The sequence below is a fragment of the Falco punctatus genome (genome assembly GCF_963210335.1).
Source record: "Falco punctatus genome assembly, chromosome: 3".
In the NCBI taxonomy this organism is placed as follows: Eukaryota; Metazoa; Chordata; class Aves; order Falconiformes; family Falconidae; genus Falco; species Falco punctatus.
Genome location: NC_137582.1, coordinates 81,667,363 through 81,687,155, shown reverse-complemented (window position 1 = coordinate 81,687,155; position 19,793 = coordinate 81,667,363). Strand labels below are relative to the sequence as shown.

The window sequence follows — 19,793 nt, the reverse complement described above, 5'->3', positions numbered from 1 at the left end:
TCTTGCAATGGCTGATGTATAGAGAGAAACAGCTGAATAAATGCTTAAATGCACCTGGCAAGTCAGGCCTTTTTTATACCAAATGTGAAAGCAAGCCTCTGACTATGCTTTGCATAAAAGTCAAACACAGCATTCCTCAGATCTATTAAAAAAATCACAAACTGACTCTTAAGACTTTCAGGTTTCTCTTTGGCTGTAGACTTCTGCCTCCGTGCTATGACTTACTTCTACTACATGCCACAGCTTGAGCAAACTCAGTTCACCCCCAGGGAAGGAACAATCTCCTTTTCCCACCAGGAGGTCTTTTCACTTATTTTCGTAAGATTGTGGTCAAAACCCAAGGTCAAACTAAAAGTCTAGATATTTCTGTCACACTTCCCCAAAAGGGATAATCCAGACATGCACATTAACTCATTTCATGAGTTGAAAAACTTGGTTAAGAGTTGCTCAGAATGGTCTCTCAAGGTTTCTGACATTTTTGCTTTGGGTCAGAAAACTAGTTTTGTAGATGGTGGGACCTTTGTGGTTTGGTTTGTTCCCCCTGCCACCCACCCCAAAACAAGCAGCAGGAGCGGTGAGTATTACACAAGACTTTGCCCACGTTTCCAGCACACCAGTTCAGTCTCTGTATTGGCTGCTTCCATGATCCAGAGATGGCAGCAGTTTCAAATTCCTCTCCATGTACATTGTGCCCTGGCTTCATGGTAAACCCCTGGAAGACACCACAAAACAAGCAGCCCAAGTTTACATCCCACGAGCACTCCAGCCAGGTGTCAGTGAGAGGCTGATAAGCCCGTGGCTGCATTGCAGGCTGCATCAGCAGGTGAGTGTGATTGCAGCCCTTCTCCCACGCTTTACGAGCACTCCTGGCCTAGAGCATGCAGTCCAGATTTCCCAGTGATTTGCTTACTGGTAACCCATCTGTGGTGTATGTCATTAAATACAACTTCTAAGGGAAATTCTTTAAGGTCTGTCTATGATAGACAGCTGTAATACCCTTTAGTCCTTTGTCCCAAAAGGCTTGTTACTCTCCACAAGGCATATACCCATTGTGAGCTCTGCTGCCATTTGCTTTCACTCAGGCTCGTGCCCCCCTGCTGTTTAATTTCCTGGGACAGGCAGACCACAAATTAAGGCGAGCGTTGCATATTTTTGTATTGTTATTGCCAGCAAGAGTCTGTTACTACCTCTACATCTGCCAATAAACTGCAGCCCACGCGCACACTCAAGCACTGTTCTGCAGTCGTCTGTACCTCTACACCATTAGCACAGTCCCTGGCATGGCTCAGGGACAGCAGCCAAATTTCACTGTTCCCCTGAGCCTGGAGCCTGGAAGCAGCTGGCCAGTCTTCTCCCCTAAGGCATCTGTTTAGGTGTAAAATTGTCTCCTGTGAATAACATACATGAGGCCTTTCATCAGGCTTAGAGAAAAATACACTCCTTGCCCATGGGAGAGTTTAATGTCAGGGAAAGCAGACCGTGGCCGTCAGTATCACTTCCTTCTGGCTCCCTGTTTGCTCTGTGGGTACTTCTCTTGTCTTGAAAAGGTTGAAGTGAGATAGCAGGCAGGCAGGCAGGCTGACAGGGTAACTACTGCTTTGTCCTGACAGCTGTCACCGTGTTGCAGGTGGAGCCTTGTTGGAAGAGGGCTGCCAGCACCTCCCCTGAGCTCTGAGATGGGGAAATGTTCTGGGGCTCAAGTCAGGGTCAGCAGAGCCAGGGTGTCGCAGGAGCAGTCTGGCAGACGAGGTTTTCTTTGGGGTCCAGAGGCACAGTGTGATATTTGCTATAGCTATAGTTTCTGGCATAACTTAGCCTGGACAATCAGCAGGGGAAAGTTGTTTACAGTTGTTCTAGATTATCTCAGCCAAACCAGCTATATTTTCCACTGTCAGCAAAATTATTGTATTCCAGTTTGTGTTCTCATGAGACCTAGCTTTAGAGATTGAAAGACGCTTGGATATTTTTGGTAGGTTTATTTTAGGAAAGGTGCAAGCAGATCTACCCCAAAGTTCTGGCCAATGTGATACCCTATCACCAAGGCAAATACCCCGTAACAGGAGCTCGGAGGCCGGGGCATGTGAAGAAAACCAGACTAGATCTGCCACCAAGGAGGTGGCTAATGAGTTCTGAGAGACAGGGTATCAGTACTTCGGAGAGAATGACGCACAGGAAGGCCTAGCCAACATAAGGGAGGCCAAAAAAAAGGAAAAAAAATATGATAAAGCATTGTGAAAGATAAGCAGTGATTATTGCAATAGATCTAAGCTATAGAAAGGTGGAGTAAAATTGCTTGGCTTTCCATGTTAAAGAAGAAGTGGAACAACTTAGCGAGATAAAAATGTAAGAAAAAAGTTCAGGTAGACACCGTAATTGAACATGACCATTATGGTAAACAACTGTGTTCCATGAATATGTTTATAAAATATTTCCAGATACTTCTTATGATCTCAGCTTCCTATTTTGCTGTCTAAGCATTAACTCTTCACCAGCAAAGTTATATAAGAGGGAAGAAAATGAGATTAATTTGGAAGGTTATACTCAAGTAGATGATTCTGGTACTAAATTTGAAGAATGATATGACTTTAGTGATGAGACTTTTTTATTTTAACAGTTCTTTTCATCTCAAAATTACAAACCACTTTAACATTTAGTCTCACACCACCCAGGTGTTTCTTTTATCAGTTTGATTTCCATTTACTGATGAAAAGCAAAACATTCACTGTACCTGTAATGGTGAATTAAGGAAACAATCATTCCAAGCTGACACAATGTTGGAGACAAAAAAAAATCCATGACACTAGCAACTTGCTCTGATCCACCCAAGTCTATACTGGGTGACTGTATTTCTGACTAACTTTCACTCTTTGCAGAAAGTCTGAGACCTTTGTAGTGTTCCTGGAAACCAAAAGGTTCAGAATCAGTTTGTTGAAATGAGAAAGAACATTTTTACAGGCTACTGAAATCCAGGTACTGTCTCTACGGAGGCTTAGGGTTAACCACGGTGCGAACTGTTGTTTCTCATCTATGTCCTACCTTGTAGTCTAACAACTACTGTTCCCATTTTGTTGCTTGATTCTTAGAGACTTTAAATGTCTTCCATGTTTATGTCAGTCATTTTACCCCAGCCATAAACCAGGATGCAAAACACTTGTCTTTCTTTCCATCTTGTGGTTTCCTATCAATATTCAAGAAGCAGCAAGTGTGATATGGAATCCTACCAGAAATACACATAGCAGGATTTCTGTCCATAGACTTCATATGCTTAATTGCAGCACACAGCCAAGTAATCTATAAACAGGGAAGGGAAGGTGAAGGGAAAATTTTCACACATTGAAATATTAGAGCAGCTTGATAGCTTCTAGTGGTCAACTGAGGAGAGTCACAGCAGGCAGTCAACAAATGCACTTTTTGTTTGCAGGGTAGATACACACTAATTTTCAGGTTCTAACACTTGAACAACTATAGTTTATTAGTATCAAAAGTGAGAAGAAAATGATGGTTAATTTCTAGAAAAGTTTTATTATGGAGGTAAGCTGAAGCTCTGAGACAGTAGTTTGTAACACATTCGAATTACTGTGGCAATAAAATGAAGTAAATCAACATCACCCTGTTTTGACAAGCTCAAACTGAATTGCTTGAATGTGTTTAACCGCGGGCCCATCTCATACTTCTCTTGTTTATTAAATCTTTTCTTTGGGATAACGCCAGCATTAACCAGTTTCCATTTGTTGATACCATTTACTGTCAGAAAGGACCTGAGGATCCTCATGGACAATGTGTTCAGTCAGCAGTGCACGCCTGTGGTGAAGAAGGCCAAAGAATACTGAAACTTCATAAGCAAGAGTGAAGCCAGCAGGCAGGGAGGCATTTTTTCTCCCATCTATTCAGCACTGTTGAAATTGTATCAGTAGTACCGTGTCCAGTTTTGTGACTCCACTACAAGAAGGGCTTTGACATACTGGAGCGATTCTAGCAGAGGCTCACCAAGATGGTTAGGGAGCTGAGCATATCACATGCAAGGAACAGCTGGGCAAACTATTTGTGCTGTCTTTAGAATGGAAGGATAAGAGAAGAATCTTGTTGCTTGCTTCAACTACTTAAAGGAAAGGTTTAGAAACAATGGAGACAGGTGCTTCTTAGGGATAGGATGAGAGGATGAGAGGCAATGGACAGAAGTTGCAACATGTGAAATTCTAATTAATTGTTAGAGGGGGGAAATTGCAATTAATGAGATTGCTGAGAGGCTTCATTGGATTGCAAGCTTCAGAAACACTTAAAACTTAACTGGTCAAGGCCCTGAATAATGTAATCTAAGTTGGCTCTGCTTTAGGGTGGAGTTTGGAGCAGGTGATCCTCATGGGTCCTTTTCAACCAATAAAATTCTATAATTCTATGATCTTGCTAACTGATGCCTGCAGAAAAAAATAAAATCCTTCCTCCCCTCAATAAGTACAGACTATTTAGAGATCATTTTTTAAACTCAGTAAGTCAAATTCTCCAGTGATATGGCTGCATGAAAGAATGGAATTTCATTGAATGGTCCTGAATTCTATGTATAGAATCATAGAATCATTTAGGTTGGAAAAGACCTTGGAGATAGGTCCAACTGTTAGCCCAGGACTGCCAAGTTCATCACTAAACCATGTCACTAAACACCACATCCACATGTCTTTTGAATACCTCCAGGGATGATGACTCAACCACCTCCCTGGGCAGCCTGTTCCAATGCTTGACCACCCTTTCAGTGAAGAATTTTTTCCTAATATCCAGTCTAAACCTCCCCTGCCATAACTTTAGACTGTTTCTTCTTCTCCTGTCACTTTTTTATCTGGGAGAGAGCTACCCCCACCTGCCTGTAACCTCCTTTCAGGTAGTGCTAGAGACCAGTAAGGTCCCCCCTGAGCCTCCTTTTCTCCAGGCTAAACAAGCCCAGTTCCCTCAGCTGCTCCTTACAAGGTTTGTGCTTTAAACCCTTCACCAGCTTCGTTGCCCATCTCTAGACACGCTCCAGCACCTCTACGTCCTTCTTGCAGTGAGGGGCCCAAAACCACACACACCATTCGAGGTGCAGCCTCACCAGTGCCAGGTACAGGGGCACAATCCCTTCCCCTGTCCTGCTGGCCACACAGTTTCTGATACCAGCCAGGGTGCTGTTGGCCTTCTTGGCCACCTGGGCACACTGCTGGCTCATGTTCAGCCGGCTGTCAGCCAGCACCCCCAGGGCCTTTTCCTCCAGGCAGCTTTCCAGCTGCTCTTCCCCAAGCCTGTAGTGTTGTGTGGGGTTGTTGTGACCCAAGTGCAGGACCCAGCACTTCTCCTCATACAATTGGTCTTGGCCCACCAGTCCAGCCTGTTCAGATCCCTCTGCAGAGCCTTGCTATACTCAAGCAGATCAACACTCCTGCTCAACTTGGTGTCATCTGCAAAGTTACTGAGAATGCACTCAATCCTCTCGTCCAGATCATCAATAAAGATATTAAACAGTACTGGCCCCAGTACTGAGCCCTGGGGAACACCACTTGTGACTAATCACCAGCTGGATTTACGTCCATTCACCACCACTCTTTAGGCTCTGCTGTCCAGCCAGCTTCTTACCCAGCATAGAGTACACCTGTCCAAGCCATGAGCAGACAGTTTCTCCTGGAGAATGCTGTGGGAGACAGCATAAAAGGCTTTATTAAGGTCCAGGTAGACAGCATCCACAGCCTTTCTTTCATCCACTAGGTGAGTCATCTTGTCGTAGAAGATCAGGTTTGTCAAGCAGGACCTGCCTTTCATAAACCCATGCTGTCTGGGCCTGATGCCCAAGTTGTCCTGCATGTGCTATGTGATGGTGCTCAGGATGATCTGCTCCATAACCTTCCCCAGCACTGAGGTCAGGCTGACAGGCCTATATTTCCCTGGATCCTCCTTCCTGCCCTTCTTGTAGATGGGCGTCACATTGCCTAACCTCCAGTCTTCTGGGACCTCTCCAGTTTGCCAGGACTGTTGATAAATGATGGAGAGTGGCTTGGTGAGCTGCTCTGCCAGCTCCCTCAGTACCCTTGGGTGGATCTGATCCAGCCCCATAGACTTGTGCGTGTCCAAGTGGAGCAGCAGGTCACTAACCTTTTCTTCCTGGACTGTGGGGACTTCGTTCTGCTCTTTCTCCTCCCTGTCTTCCAGCTCAGGGGGCTGAGTACCCAGGAGGAAGCTGGTCTTGCTATTAAAGACTGAGGCAAAGAAAGCATTGAGTACCTCAGCCTTTTCCTCATCCTTTGTGGAAATGTTTCCCACTGCATCCAATAAAGGATGAAGATTATCCTTGGCCCTCCTTTTATTTCCAATGTATGTGTAAAAACATTTTTTGTTATCTTTTATGTCAGTGGCCAGCCTGAGTTCTAGATGGGCTTTCGTTTCTCTAATCATATCCCTGCATGGATGTAGACCAAGTGCAAATTTTATAAGTGGATAAATATTATGCTGGAAAAATATCTAGGACAGTGTGATGTGGCACCGTCCCTTGTTTAAAGATAGCATTTAAACCCTAGACGTGTTTACTGGGTTTTTCTGGCCAACCAAGGTCTAAATATGTTGGTAAAGTTGCATTTAACCTGCTTTTGAATAGAATTTCTTATGTGTGTTATTGCAATAAGTCTGGATTGTGACATCTCAGAAATTTCAGAATTCAGAATGTACAAAAAACTAATCTTCAGTTTAGCCTCAAGCTCAGAAACAATAATGTGCACATTTTTATTGCAATTGTTTTTGCATAATTTATAGTTAATGTAATTGGACCGAGACTCTCATAATAATGTGAACAGATGTCTTGACTTGTAATATGTTGTTCCATATTAGATGCTATTTTTATTACCATTGAAATGGCCCTTTATTGCATGTCTTCTTCCCTTGAACTGTGAAACAATTTAGAAGTCCAGGAGAAGTACCCAACACGGTAAACCAAATCCAAATGGGAAGCAGAAAAATTTTGTATCTCACATCACAGAGAGAAGCCCTAACTTTATAAATACAATGTTTTACATTGGAGAATGAAGCTATCTCCTCAACATTTCTTGGACTTTCTTATTACAAAATCAGCAGAACATTACAAGATAAAACAATTAAAACAAGGGTTTTCATTGCCCACTGGGTATTTTCCATGTATGTTTTTTGCCTTGACAAAAAAATTCCATTGTCTATCATAGAAACTTTAGTGAAAAGAGCCAGGCAAACTGTCATTTAAAAAAAATAATTTTACTTGAACACATACCTAAACAAATTCAATATTGCTAGTGTCAAGGAGGGGAACATCTCAGTCTATTTTAGAAAGTGTTGGCAGAAGTGGTGGAGAAACAAGTAACTTCAGACTCTGCCTTCTACAGTGGTGCATAGATTTACCTAAATCAGACAGGATTTGGTGCCTGCTCCCCACTAAAGAGCTTCATAATTGCAGTTCATCTCAGCGTAAATTCTTCCACTTAGCAGGTCCATGGAGGTATTCTATATTAGGTAAAATGAGGTCTCTGGATGCAGACATAGGTTCTCCCAAAAATAACACCATGTCAGTGTTCAGATGAATGCACTCCTTAGTTGCCCATTGCAGTGCCAAGAACCAATGCATTCTTCCTGTCTATGGGACATCACTGCACATTGTCCCAGTGCATTCGGTGAATTTTTCTGTCTTGCAATAATACATCGTGAGAGAAGAGAATTACTGACACAGAGTGAGCTGTTGCCAGAAGGAAAGTAGTAAGCCCATTATTAGGTTTTTCGCAGGGAAACCCTTTGGGTATTGTTTTCAGAGAGATAAGTTCAATTTAATTACTGAAATTGCTTGCCCGAAACATGCTCCTATCTGCAGCACAGCAGAACTAGGTAAACGCTTATCTGCTGCTGTGGCAACTCAGTCAATCAGAACGGTCAATCTCCCTACTCTCCGTTGCTGTGCCTACTATCCGTTCCCCAAGCTGCCACAACAAATCAACATTAAAAACAATGGGGCAATTCAGAAAGAGATTGAGAGGGCTAGAAGAATGGCTGCATAGGTAAGACACCAGAACTACTGGGAGCAAGACAAGGAATAGGTGCTGATCCTGAGAAAGCACAATATGCATGCATGCAGAGTGCCACTGGTAGAGCTCTGGACAGGTAAAACGCCTACCAGGAATGATGGACTTTTTGCCTCTTCTCACTTTACCTGTGACCTAGAAAAATGCTAGCTCTTCTCATTTCAGAAGCAGGTACAGTTAACGAGTATGTGATTCATACAGATGTTTCAAAAATACATTAACTATAGTTTGTATGGTGCTTTGAATCTGTGAAGTCAACAATTTCTCTTTGATCCATTAATTTTACAATTTAGTAGGAACAAGGAAGAACTGTCTTTAGTAGGGTTGCCCTAGAGCTGGCAGAAGCACTCATTGGTATCCACGAACAGATGGCAAGCTCAATAAATAATATTAAAGCCAAGTCAAAAGAATGGAAGATTTTTAGGACAAGGATGTTCTACTCCTCTGCCCTTTCTCCGGCTTCACTTTTTTGATTCTCTCTTCCTTCTTTTGCTTTCATTTTCTATCCCTCATGCTAGTTTTATTTGTTGGGTTTTTTTTCTCCTCAGGATCTTTTTCCTTTGCATGTTTTACCTTTTGGGGGACAGAGGGAGGAAGGTACCTGGTGCTATAAATAAGGGAAAGAGCCACTAAGGACAGTGGCAGGCAGAAGATGCTTAGAGAATACTATTATAATCTGTCTGCAAATGAGAGTTGCCTATATAAAAAAACCAACAAAACAACTTCTAAAGAATGCTGCCTGACTGAGTGAGTAAAAATTACAATGAGGCACAGTGGCTGTTCACAAACAACTGCTATTCACGTTTTGGCACCCCAGGAGTCCTTTCCAAGTTACCCCTGCAGATGGATATTTTTCCCTGAGCACCACCAGAAGTGGTGCTAAGGAGGTAAGCACCTGTCTGATGAAATACACAAAACACTGAAGCATACTAAATAAAACTGAATCATTTCAGGTGTTCTGCCTCTCCTCTGCTACAGTGTCAGTTGCAATACACCCTCATAAAAACCTATAAATTGTCTTTGCCAGTTTTGTCACTGCATGCAGTTTTTGGTCTGGTGTGCTATATATACTGAAGGATGAAGTTTTATTGGTACAAAATGCTCAGAGCAATAAAATCTGGTCACCTAAGCATTCATTTCTAAACTGCTGTATAGCAACATAAACATTTGGTATAGACCATCAGGACTGCAACTAATATCCTGTAGCATGTAAAATCTTTAGTAGGATTTTTGCTTGGTCATGCTGTCAAGCTATAAACAAAGTCTGTTTGGAGGGGCTCAGTAAACAGAGTGGTGCAAAGTGCAAAAGCAAAAGCAGAAATACTGCCAGAGTCACATGATTTTTGGCTGGAGCTACCATTTTTTTTTGTGGAAAAATTTAGTCTTTCACAAAGGTCAGCCCTGATTTGCAGTTTCCTCTCAGCAGAGCCTTCCTCCTCCCATGAGTGGAGAGCACTGACACTTCTTGTGGAAAGAAAAGCTATTACAGTCTGATCTCAGAATAGTACTGGACTTTTAAACAAGTTTTTTTCTAGAATTTTTTTTCTAGAAAAGAATTTCACTACCGATTAGTTTATTGATGGGATAAAGATGAACTCAGCTATCTTATTTTAAGGCATATATGCAAATATTCATGAGACAGAGGGCTTGGGAAGGTAGGAAAGTGGTGAGAACTAAAGAGAAGGAATAGGAAGCTCTCACAGGTGTACAACAGTGGTTTGCAATACTACTATACTACAAATGCTACAAGTAAAGCTGCTAAAGTGGAAGTCTTGTTTCCTATATATGCATGCTGATTCTAATGGTGAATGTATTATAAAGAAATACAAATGAAAGCTATTCATATACTTTGTATATATATATATATACTTATATAATTAAAACAATCGAAAAATACAGTTTAATTACATCTTACATCCCTACATATTGTTTCATAGTGCATGTCTTTGTATTGTCAGTTACCAGAGTGCTCTTCTAACAGTCTGAAAGGTAAAAACTGTTTTATCATTTGCATGGTTGCAAAGTTATTCTGAACTGAAGACCCAAAGGAGGGAGTCTTCACGCAGTCTTCCCTTACCTAAGGGGGTGGCTAGGGTCTTCTCAGAGTGCCTACAGAAAGGCCATCGATGACAAATTGCAACAGGGAGCATTTTGGTTGGGCATAAGGAAGAAAATCTTCAAAGGGAATCCAGCTTAGCCTGGGATGAGATTGTCTGGAGAGGTAATATTATCTTCATCCTTCAATATATTCCAAACTCATCAGCACAAGCTGAACAGCGCAATTTAGCTTTGAAGTTAGCCCTGCTTGGAGAACCCTTTCCATCCAAACTTTTATGCAATCCTATGCAACACTATTTAATACAACAACAAGAAGAGAGGGTTAAATCGACTTTTGCACAGATATCCTCTCCTTTCAGCAATACGAAGTCTGAAAGACACTAGGGAGTGATAATAAGTTGGAAGGTGTGCAGTGTGATGTGCCAAGTTTGGTTTGGCACATGAAGAGGAACTACGTCACACACCAGGAAAAGAATAGGCACTTTTAAAGTGATTTTTAAGCAACACTATACTCTAGATGTTATTTTGTTGGGCTGTTCTTGTTACCAAGCATTGACATCCTGGAGAGATTTGAAAGCGGAAAGGTTAAAATGATGTCATTTCTGAAAAGATACATGAAAAAAATAAAGCAATAACAGTCCACCCATCTTATTTAAAAGCCGTGAATTTATTCTGCAAGTAGTTAAAACACATCAACAACAACAAAGAGAAGCATTAATAAAGATAAAGAAGATGTAATTAAAATAAGATAAATTTAGATTGTAGTGCAGAAAACTTTTCTAGATATGAGATATACTATTGGCTGACATATTTTAACTTTGACAGAATTTGAAGAAGTGTATAACTAGAGATGCTTTTTGTTGCTGTTGGAAGCAGTCTAGAGTCATTTAACTACTTTCTAGCAATAGATTCAATTAACCAAATTAAATTTCAGTGCATTTCATTCAAGCACTGAACTGCATAATACTCAATATCCCATCTCCTTTTATAGGGGTCTGTGTACAGTCTTCTGCTTCTTCAAAAATAAAAGAACTACTTTTTAGGAAGAAAAAATGCCTAAGCTTAGTAACAGTAGAATTTTTTTCTCAAAAAGCAAAATAAAGACACTTATAATAATGAATAATAAAAGACAAATATAATCTGGGATTTATGCGTTCATCTTTGAATGCTGAAAGCTGTAAATAAAGGATGGGTAACTGATGACAAAATCATGTATCATATTCAGGGAAGTTACTATATACTATTTAATGCTGAGCAACCATAAGCTTCTGTCAGAAATATTCAGACATATCAAGTTTTTTTTTTTTTTTAAAACACCCTTATTTTTATTTTATATGGAAATTATATTATGCAGTTTATCCATTCCCAATAATTTTTGAACATATGGGTAACAGTTCATATATTTTAACAGTTGTGCTGGTGCTGTATTAGATGAAACTTTACTATTTTCTTCTTGCATCAACTTGAATGTTATTTCCTTGTCCATGGTACAAAGGTTTTAACCACTGACCAACCATCCTAAACTTAAAAGGGAGCTGGATGTGTTCAGCATTTCCCAGAACCAAAGCATATGGTAAGTTCTTGTGCTTTTCTGATTGTCTTTCTCATTACATGAGCAGATGGAAAACACTGCATGCTTTCCAGAATTATCAATAAATCTAATCTATGATATATATTACTAAAGTTTGAATGCACATTGACTACCTGTTATCCCATTGGAATAAAAAAAAAATGTGGTTTTACCATGCAAACAGAATTTACTTCTTATTTATGTCAAATGTTTTGGTCTTCCTGCCTGTCCAAGAGTCTTTGCTATCTTAACAGAGTGATTGCATTATTTTGTCCATCTTTTGATTGTTGAAAATGTGAAGTAAAACTCTATGAACAAGCTTAGAGGAAAAAAAAGGTTGAGTGATCCTCTTTTTAACATACAGACTACAATATAAACAGGCGAGGGCACAATTATTGTAGAAATACTTCCTGACAAGAATGTTAGGCAATACAGTCTTGGAGTATTAATGATGTTCCACATGCATGTGCACATATTCATGTGTGGTCTGAAAAGCCACAGCTGTACTTTTGAAATCTGCTTTTGAGAGTTCCACAGAATGGCAATTCAAATGCTCACACAGGTGGAAATTCATATTATGGCCATAATCTAATTCAGCTGATTAGGTTACTGCTTTAGTTCTAATAGTGTTAATATCCTGTGCCACTACTAAATTAACACAAAAAGCAAGCTAAATGAAAATATAATGTAATTAACATCAACACAGTTGAGACCCAACCCCCATTGCTGAATTATCCAGATCAACTCTACTCCGTTGGTTACAACCATTAATCACATAAATCTGGCACATTTTTATTTTGTTATCTCAGGACTACATTCTTATTTTGATCTCATGTATTTTATTCTGGAAAGTTTTATGCTGCTTCAGTTGCAGCATTCCTGTCTTAAGCTTTACAACAATTTCATATCTCTGTATTGGATTCATGGTACAATTTCGTGATACTCCCTGTGCTAAGCTGGAAATGGTACAGAAATAATAAATCAGTGATCAGGCCAAACATTATATGCCAAGGCCTTGTCCTGAGTGGTTCTGAAAACTTCCAAGGATGGTGATTCTATTACTTCCCTGGGCAGTGCTTAAACCTGCTTTTAGTAAACATTTCTTTACCCTAGTCAAAATTTCCCCTGCTACTACTTGTGGCTGTTTTCTCCCATCCTTTTGCTACACTCGGAGTTCTCTTCTGTTGATGGCAGCCCTTTTGAAACTGAATGGGTGCAGTGGGCAGCTTTGTTGCTCCCACACTCTGCACATGTTATGATCGCTGTCACGGGATGGCTCTTCAGCAGTAATGTTCTGAATCAGGTCCTCAGGTGCTGCTCAGAACCAGGCCAACAGATGCTGATGGTATCCTAATATTAGTCATAATCCATGACATTTAAGCAGACTGCGTAGTCTATTGTGTTTTCTGAGGGTGCTGAAAACCTTTAGTGTGCCTAGGTAAAGTGTCTGGTCAATATATATTCTAACACAATAATCCTCCCTCTAACAAAAACAAGCCCGTAGCTCTTATTTAAACCAGTTTCCTTTCACAAAAAAAGCAATAAATCCTTAAAAGCAACCTTCCCCCCAAACTCCCCATTTTTGCAAATGCAAGTATATTTATTGCTGTATCGCAGGTGGTAAAAGTATCTGAAGAGAAGGACAACAGACCATATTTTAAATATCCTGAAATAAATAACCTGGATCAATATACTGTAACAGATTGTTTTGCTCATTAGAAGGTAAAAATAAAAAGGAAACTTGTCAATCTACCAAAAATCTAGCCTTTCAATAAGGATATAATTGGAACATGCTGTCAAAAACAACTTTGAAATTAAATTCACAGCAGCTGGTACTCAATACATTTCATGACAGGTCATCACAGATAAAAATTTACCTCTACATGTCACTTCTTTCATCTCTGTCAGATATTTCAAAATGTCCAGGATTTTTAAAGCAATATTAACTCTTTCAGGTTAGAATGACACACAAATTGTGCTTTTATCTTAATGGAAGTCTTTTCCTTTGCCGGAAAAACAGAAAAGGCCTTCATTAAGAGGAATACTTCACTCTTAACATTTGCTAATGTGAGTCACAATCCTTTCCCAACCCTCCCTTATAGCCTCAGCTAGTCCTAAGTTTGTTGTAGATTTTTAGTAGAAAATTATCTCTTTGGTAATAGATTATTTGCTTCTTTCACTGTAAATAATATGCGATATTTAGCAATATTTTCTATCAATCAACAGACTGTGGATACCATCTTACATGTGAATGTTTCTTAAGCACCCAGATATACAGATCCAGAGATATTTAGAAAGACAGAGGATTGTATTAACAATTAGATCTGATAATGATCACTGCAATTCTGCCCTGCAGCTTTTAAAAAAATTATCACCTTTTTCATAATAACCTCATTTTAAAGGAACAACAAATGATTGTTTCTTTTCCACATGGAAAAGCCTCTTTTGATATTTCCAACCCCTCCAGAAACCCAAAAGAATAGTATAAAATGCGTCGGGTGACTAGTTTCCTCATTTGAGATAATACACACTGAGTCAAAATCAGATCTGAATGGTGGGTGTATCTGCCCTACACTGAACTAGCAGTGCTGTATTTAAAGAAGAATGTGACCTCTGACAGTGACGACACATCCCCAGACCATTGCTTGAAATTGGAAAGCTGAAACTAGAGATGAAAGAAGTCCTGCTTCCCATAGGTAGTTGTCATGCATCTGTTAGAAGATTGCTAGGAGGCCAACTGGTTAGGAGGTTTTCATACGCTCCACTCTTCTGTCATCAGGGTTGCTAAATGATTAACACTTGCCTGCTACCTATTTTCTTATTCACACTCCTGTGTTTTGTACCCATCTCCACTTTGTGCTGCACCACCTTTATTGATCCATTTTGTCATTTGCAAAAAAACATAGTGGTGGGGAGGATATGTTACCAAAGTGATTAAGAGCAAAAGCTAGCAACTGTGGTCTGCTTGGATCAGGAGACTCTGCAAGACCTCCAGAGGTCCCTTCTAGCATAACTCTTCCTACAATTTTATGAAAATGTAAAAAAATATTTCTAAGAATAAGTTCAGGCCAGGAGTCCAGGCTCTATTTACTGCAATTTGTTACTCATAATTGGATGGGTGATATTACCATTAGGGCTGTCATCATGATGCTTTTTTTTTTTTTTTATCTTGAAAAATTCAAGTGGTTGTTCCTGTCAGTGCTGCCCTGTTCTTAGGGTTGGAAAAAAGTCATTGCAGCTTCCCCCCTGCACCCCTATTGTGTAGTCATGCCAAGACATCAAGGTTCACATGGGAAGGGTCAATTTCAGCTAATTGTTATAGATCTGTAAGCCTTCAGAAAAACTGAAGTCCTTGCTACTGAGCTGCCTGTTCAGGCTCTTTTTATAAGTAAATTAGCAAAACTACAGTGCTTTCAGAAGTTTGAGGTCAATACAACAAATGTCATGTTGTGAAGTCACCGCTTCAGCTGTCTTAGCAATATTTGTTTTACTAATAAAAAATCCTAAATTAATTAACATTTGAATTAATTAAAATTTATTTTTCAAAATACAGATTACTCAAAAGCTAAGCAAGCCTCTTGCCTTTGTCTTATTATGTTTTAAGAATAAGACTATTACACAATTAATCATGTAGCTGGGTAACATTTTAAGGGAAAGTCTGTTTCATCAGTACTGAAAGTAAAATATACTTTTCAGTAAACAAGTACAATATTTCATTTTTGTCAGTTTCAGTTTATTAAATATGTATGTCACAGAATAAGATTTCCTCTTTGTTTTTCCCATAAGTACCTCTGCAACTTTCTGTGGATTGACTTAGTATTAAAAAATTAAATACAGAGCTGTGTTCTTTTGACCTAAAATCTCTGACCTGTGAGATAAAGTGACATTGTTTCTGCTTGAGGACTAGTTCAACTAATTGTTGAGTGATGGCTGTGACACAGCTGGCACACGATTTTGTTCCCAAGGTAACTCTCCCATACAAAGTGATTCAGAATAATTTGTTTTATAGGGTTATAACAGGTGTTACATGCTGCACATGGGGAAAAGAGATGTTTTTACTGAAAGGGTCATCCTTTTATTAAAATTTCCTTTCATATCCCTTTGTGATGTAGAAAGAACATTTTCAGTGTTATAGCTGGAAGGAACATAATGGTTTCAATGGGAAGGATACACAGAAATTTCTCTTTTGCTTAACATGAGTTCCCTGGGACTAACATGAACCTTAAAAGCTGTAATAAAACTGAAAAGAAATACCTTCTTATTTTGTCTTACTTCAACAAAATCATATAGCCTTTCTGGGTGCCCCCACACCCGAGCATTGGTTCACAATAACAGTCAATAAGCTACTTCATATTTACTACACACAGCAGAGACCATCTTATTAAATACGAATGTTAGGCTGCTACAACAGTTCATCTCCCAACAAAGTCTGCTGGATTTCTATACTTCCAGTCAGGGGAGCTGGACTGCATTTATAGTGCTGGAGTTATTGCTCGAAAAAGCAAAAACTTATACACAAACAATTACAAATGTCTTCCTGTTCCTGAGACAACATCAGAAAAATAAGAGGTAGAATTTGTTCCTTTCACATAGATGATGAAAGCCCAATTTTTTACATTTGAATAAGATACACTTTTCAACACAGACCCTAGCCCCAGATTATCATGTATCTGAATGAAAAAAAAATTATCTTCTTCAATGCATTGAGTTATCTGTAAGGCTGAAGCAAGAACATGGTCTTTGAATTTGCTCACTTTTCTGTAGCTGTGCAAAGCTTTCCTTGATTTCCATGAGGTTTTACATGCAGGCAAACCCCCCAGAACGTGGCTTATTATTTCTAAGAAAAAAATATAAAATTTTGGCGACTTCACAAAAGAAACATTTCTAACTTCGGTGAAAAATAAATTATTAAGAGCTGCATAAATAGTTACTCTTTCAATTATTTAATAAATCTTTTCTGAGTTTTTTTGTTTCTTGTTTTTGTTGTTGAACAATGTCATAAAAAGTTTCTTCATTTATATTAAATCAGGATTTTTTATCTTAGAGCTGTGAAGAAAATAGTGATTGAATTTAATGAAATTTACTTTTCTCTTAAAGCTAGTTCCTGTTTAATCCAACCACAAACCAGCATTAGCATAAATTCCTATGAGACAGAGAAGACCCTGTCAGATTAATGTAAAGCTATGGGAAATCCCTTGCAGATTTATTACCATTTTACAAGCTTAAAAATTAGTGATGATTTTTGGCTTCCTTATTACTTGGTGTATACTTTACAGTTTCAATTTCTTCCTTTACATTATTTTTTTTCTTGAAGGAATACCTTTGTTTCTTGACGGTTCATGTAAAGGAATGTGTGGTGGGTTAGCCTTTGCTAACAGCCAATCTCCCACCTGGCTGCTCACCCCCTCCACAATGGGATGGAGGGAGAAAATGGGAAGAACAGGAATGAGAAAGCTTGTGGGTGGAGATGAAGACAGGGAGATAATTTACCAATTACCTTCACGGGCAGACCAGACCCAATTTGGGGAAAATTAGTTAATTAAAATTAGTAATGAGAAACAAAAAGGCAAACAGTAAAACAACCCCTTTCCATCCCAACTCCTCCCTGTCAAGTGGTGCCAGGAGATGGGGACTGGAGGATTGTGATCAGACCATAATAGCTGCTTTCTGCCAGTCCTTCCTCCTCACACTGTCCCCCTGCTCCATTGTGGGTCCTTCCCAGGCTGCAGTCCTTCATGAACTGCTTCAGCATGGGTCCTTCCCACAGGCTGCAGTCCTTCAGGGTGAGCCTGCTCCAGTGTGGGTCCTTCATGGCCTGCAGTTCCTTCAGAGTCTGTCCACTTATTGTGGTGTGGCATCTTCCATAGGCTGCAGTATGGATATCTGCTCCAGTGTGGCTCTTTCCAGGGACTGTGGGGAAACGCTGGCTGCACTGGGTCTCTGCAGGGGCTGCAATGGAATGTCTGCTGGGGTCCCTGGAGTACCTCCTCCTGCTTTCTCTGGGGTGTCTGCAGGGCTGGTTTTCACATATTTTTTTGCCTTACTCCCTTCTTTCAGGGGTTTTCCCAGAGATACCACTAGCACTGCTGTGGGGCTCAGCTGTGGGGCCGCTGCAGCAGCTGGAACCAGCTGTGCCCAGCACAAGGCAGCCCCCGCCATGCCACCCCTGCAGCTCCCTGTGGCCAGCACCTGGGCACCTGTGCCCAGTGCAAGGTGCGACCAGTCTTTGTTCAAACATATACTGCTCTTACTGACTGTGTTGCATTTGTCTTCTTTATAATAAAATAGAATCTACTGTAATAATTGAAAACCTCTCAAGATTTGACTGGATGACCAGGGTGTGCAAATCCAAAATTCTTTTCTTCCTTCATACGTCAAACTATTCTGCTTCCATTACTGCAATTTCATCTTCACCGTGTGTCCTTACAGACATAGTCAGATCTCATTGGGGTGGGAATCCTGAAGCAGGGGAAGCATGCCATTAGCCAAAGTCTGGTGTGGCAGCACCCCGGGGGGTGGGGGGCAGAGACTGCGCAGATCCCAAAGGCTTCTGCCCTCACCTCCGCTGCCCTCATGAGACAGACCTTGCAGTAGGCTGGGGTTTGCGACGATTGCCTGCATAGTGACGTGGCACATCAATTGAATAATACAGTCAGTCTGTTTTACAGACAATTTTCTGGACCTTGTGGCTCACTAAGAAGCTAATATTAAAAGCCTTGTAATTCAGAAAAACGGTTTATTTGGTAAGTATCTCATTTTAAGTTAGAGGCTCTGTAATTATAATTCTGTACTTGTAGTTATTGTATTTCCTTATTTGGAATAAAAGTTTATTGCACCTTTTGTTTTTATTCATTAAAGTGGAAGTCTTTGCATTCAATGGGATCAAAATGCTATCTGGAGGTGGCACATCTTTCAGGATTATGTTCACAAGATGTACTTGCAAGATATTTAAAAACTCAACCAGGGCATGTAAAAAAACAACCGCCCTGATGCAAGATGGGACCCAGTCATTGATAAGCTGAAGGAATGCTAACATCTGACAAGCATTTGAGTCAATAGGTAGACTCATATTGATTTCAATTAGCACAGTCAGCAAGGCTCTGAAAATTCAGAACAGAAAAGTCTACTGCTGTGAAACACCCAGCACCTAAGAGATCACAGCTCATGCTAGAGAAGACAAGGCACAGCTTTTAGCAAAGGGGAGGACCAGAGCCTCGGAGAGAGCAGAGGAGAGGCAATTTACTCCTACACAGTCTGCTATTAGGCCCGTGGCTTTATCTGCTGGTAATAATACAAGAGACTTAATTCACATGCATTTGAAGGTTAAATCTGAAGCATGCACATGTTGAAGAGGAATTAGCTTTTTTTTATTGATACTCACCAAAATGAAGAAGCTCAGCTATAGCCTGCATAGTGAACAAACCCCAGAGATTTAGGGGACTAAGAAATTGCTTAATAACAGTTCTCCTAAGAGTGAAGTTCTTGATATTTGACATTGCTGTTTAGTTTAGCTGTTTCCTATGTATCAACTCTAAGCAATAACGTAGCAGAATTAATGTATGCATTTGTATATGAATTGATACATGAAGTATTGCTAATCAGTAGTATTAAGTATCAATATTAATATTCAGCTTACCATTAAAATGAATTAGTGTGTAAATATAAAAGCACATCGATTTTGTAGTAAAAATCTTTCCGTAGTTACTTATCTAAGACTCATGCATTTCTATTACTTTATTGACATAGGAACTACCATGTTTTTGTGGAAGTCTTAGCCTTTTGCAAAAAAACTAGCTTAAAGCAAAAGATTAAAGCATCTCATCTAGCTTCTCATCCATTCCAGGGAGATTTGTATCTGGAGTTCTTTTTGTCAATCTCAATCTTGCTTCAGTCATTTAGAGGATGTCTTGTGTTAGAATGAAATAATTATTTTCTAAGCATTTTAGTTACACTGAAGGGATCTAAAGATGCATTGTAGCTCTTATTTGAACTACTAGAACATGAAGTACAGGCAAATCAAAGAGACAGGGGAGGCAAAATTTGGTAAAGAAATGTGTTTCTATTATATGTCAGCAGTCTCAAACAAAAAATAACTTCTTTTTTTTTTTTTTTTT

General features: G+C 39.8%; 1 long non-coding RNA gene across 1 annotated transcript in view; it reads left to right on the top strand.

Annotated features, from left to right (window-relative positions):
• The window catches only part of LOC308060394, a 46,182-nt gene extending 26,389 nt beyond the window's left edge, over window positions 1–19,793 (top strand). The window contains exon 2 of the long non-coding RNA XR_013926704.1: window positions 1–19,793. This exon is cut by the window's left edge and continues 18,494 nt beyond it. This is a non-coding gene — a long non-coding RNA (uncharacterized lncRNA).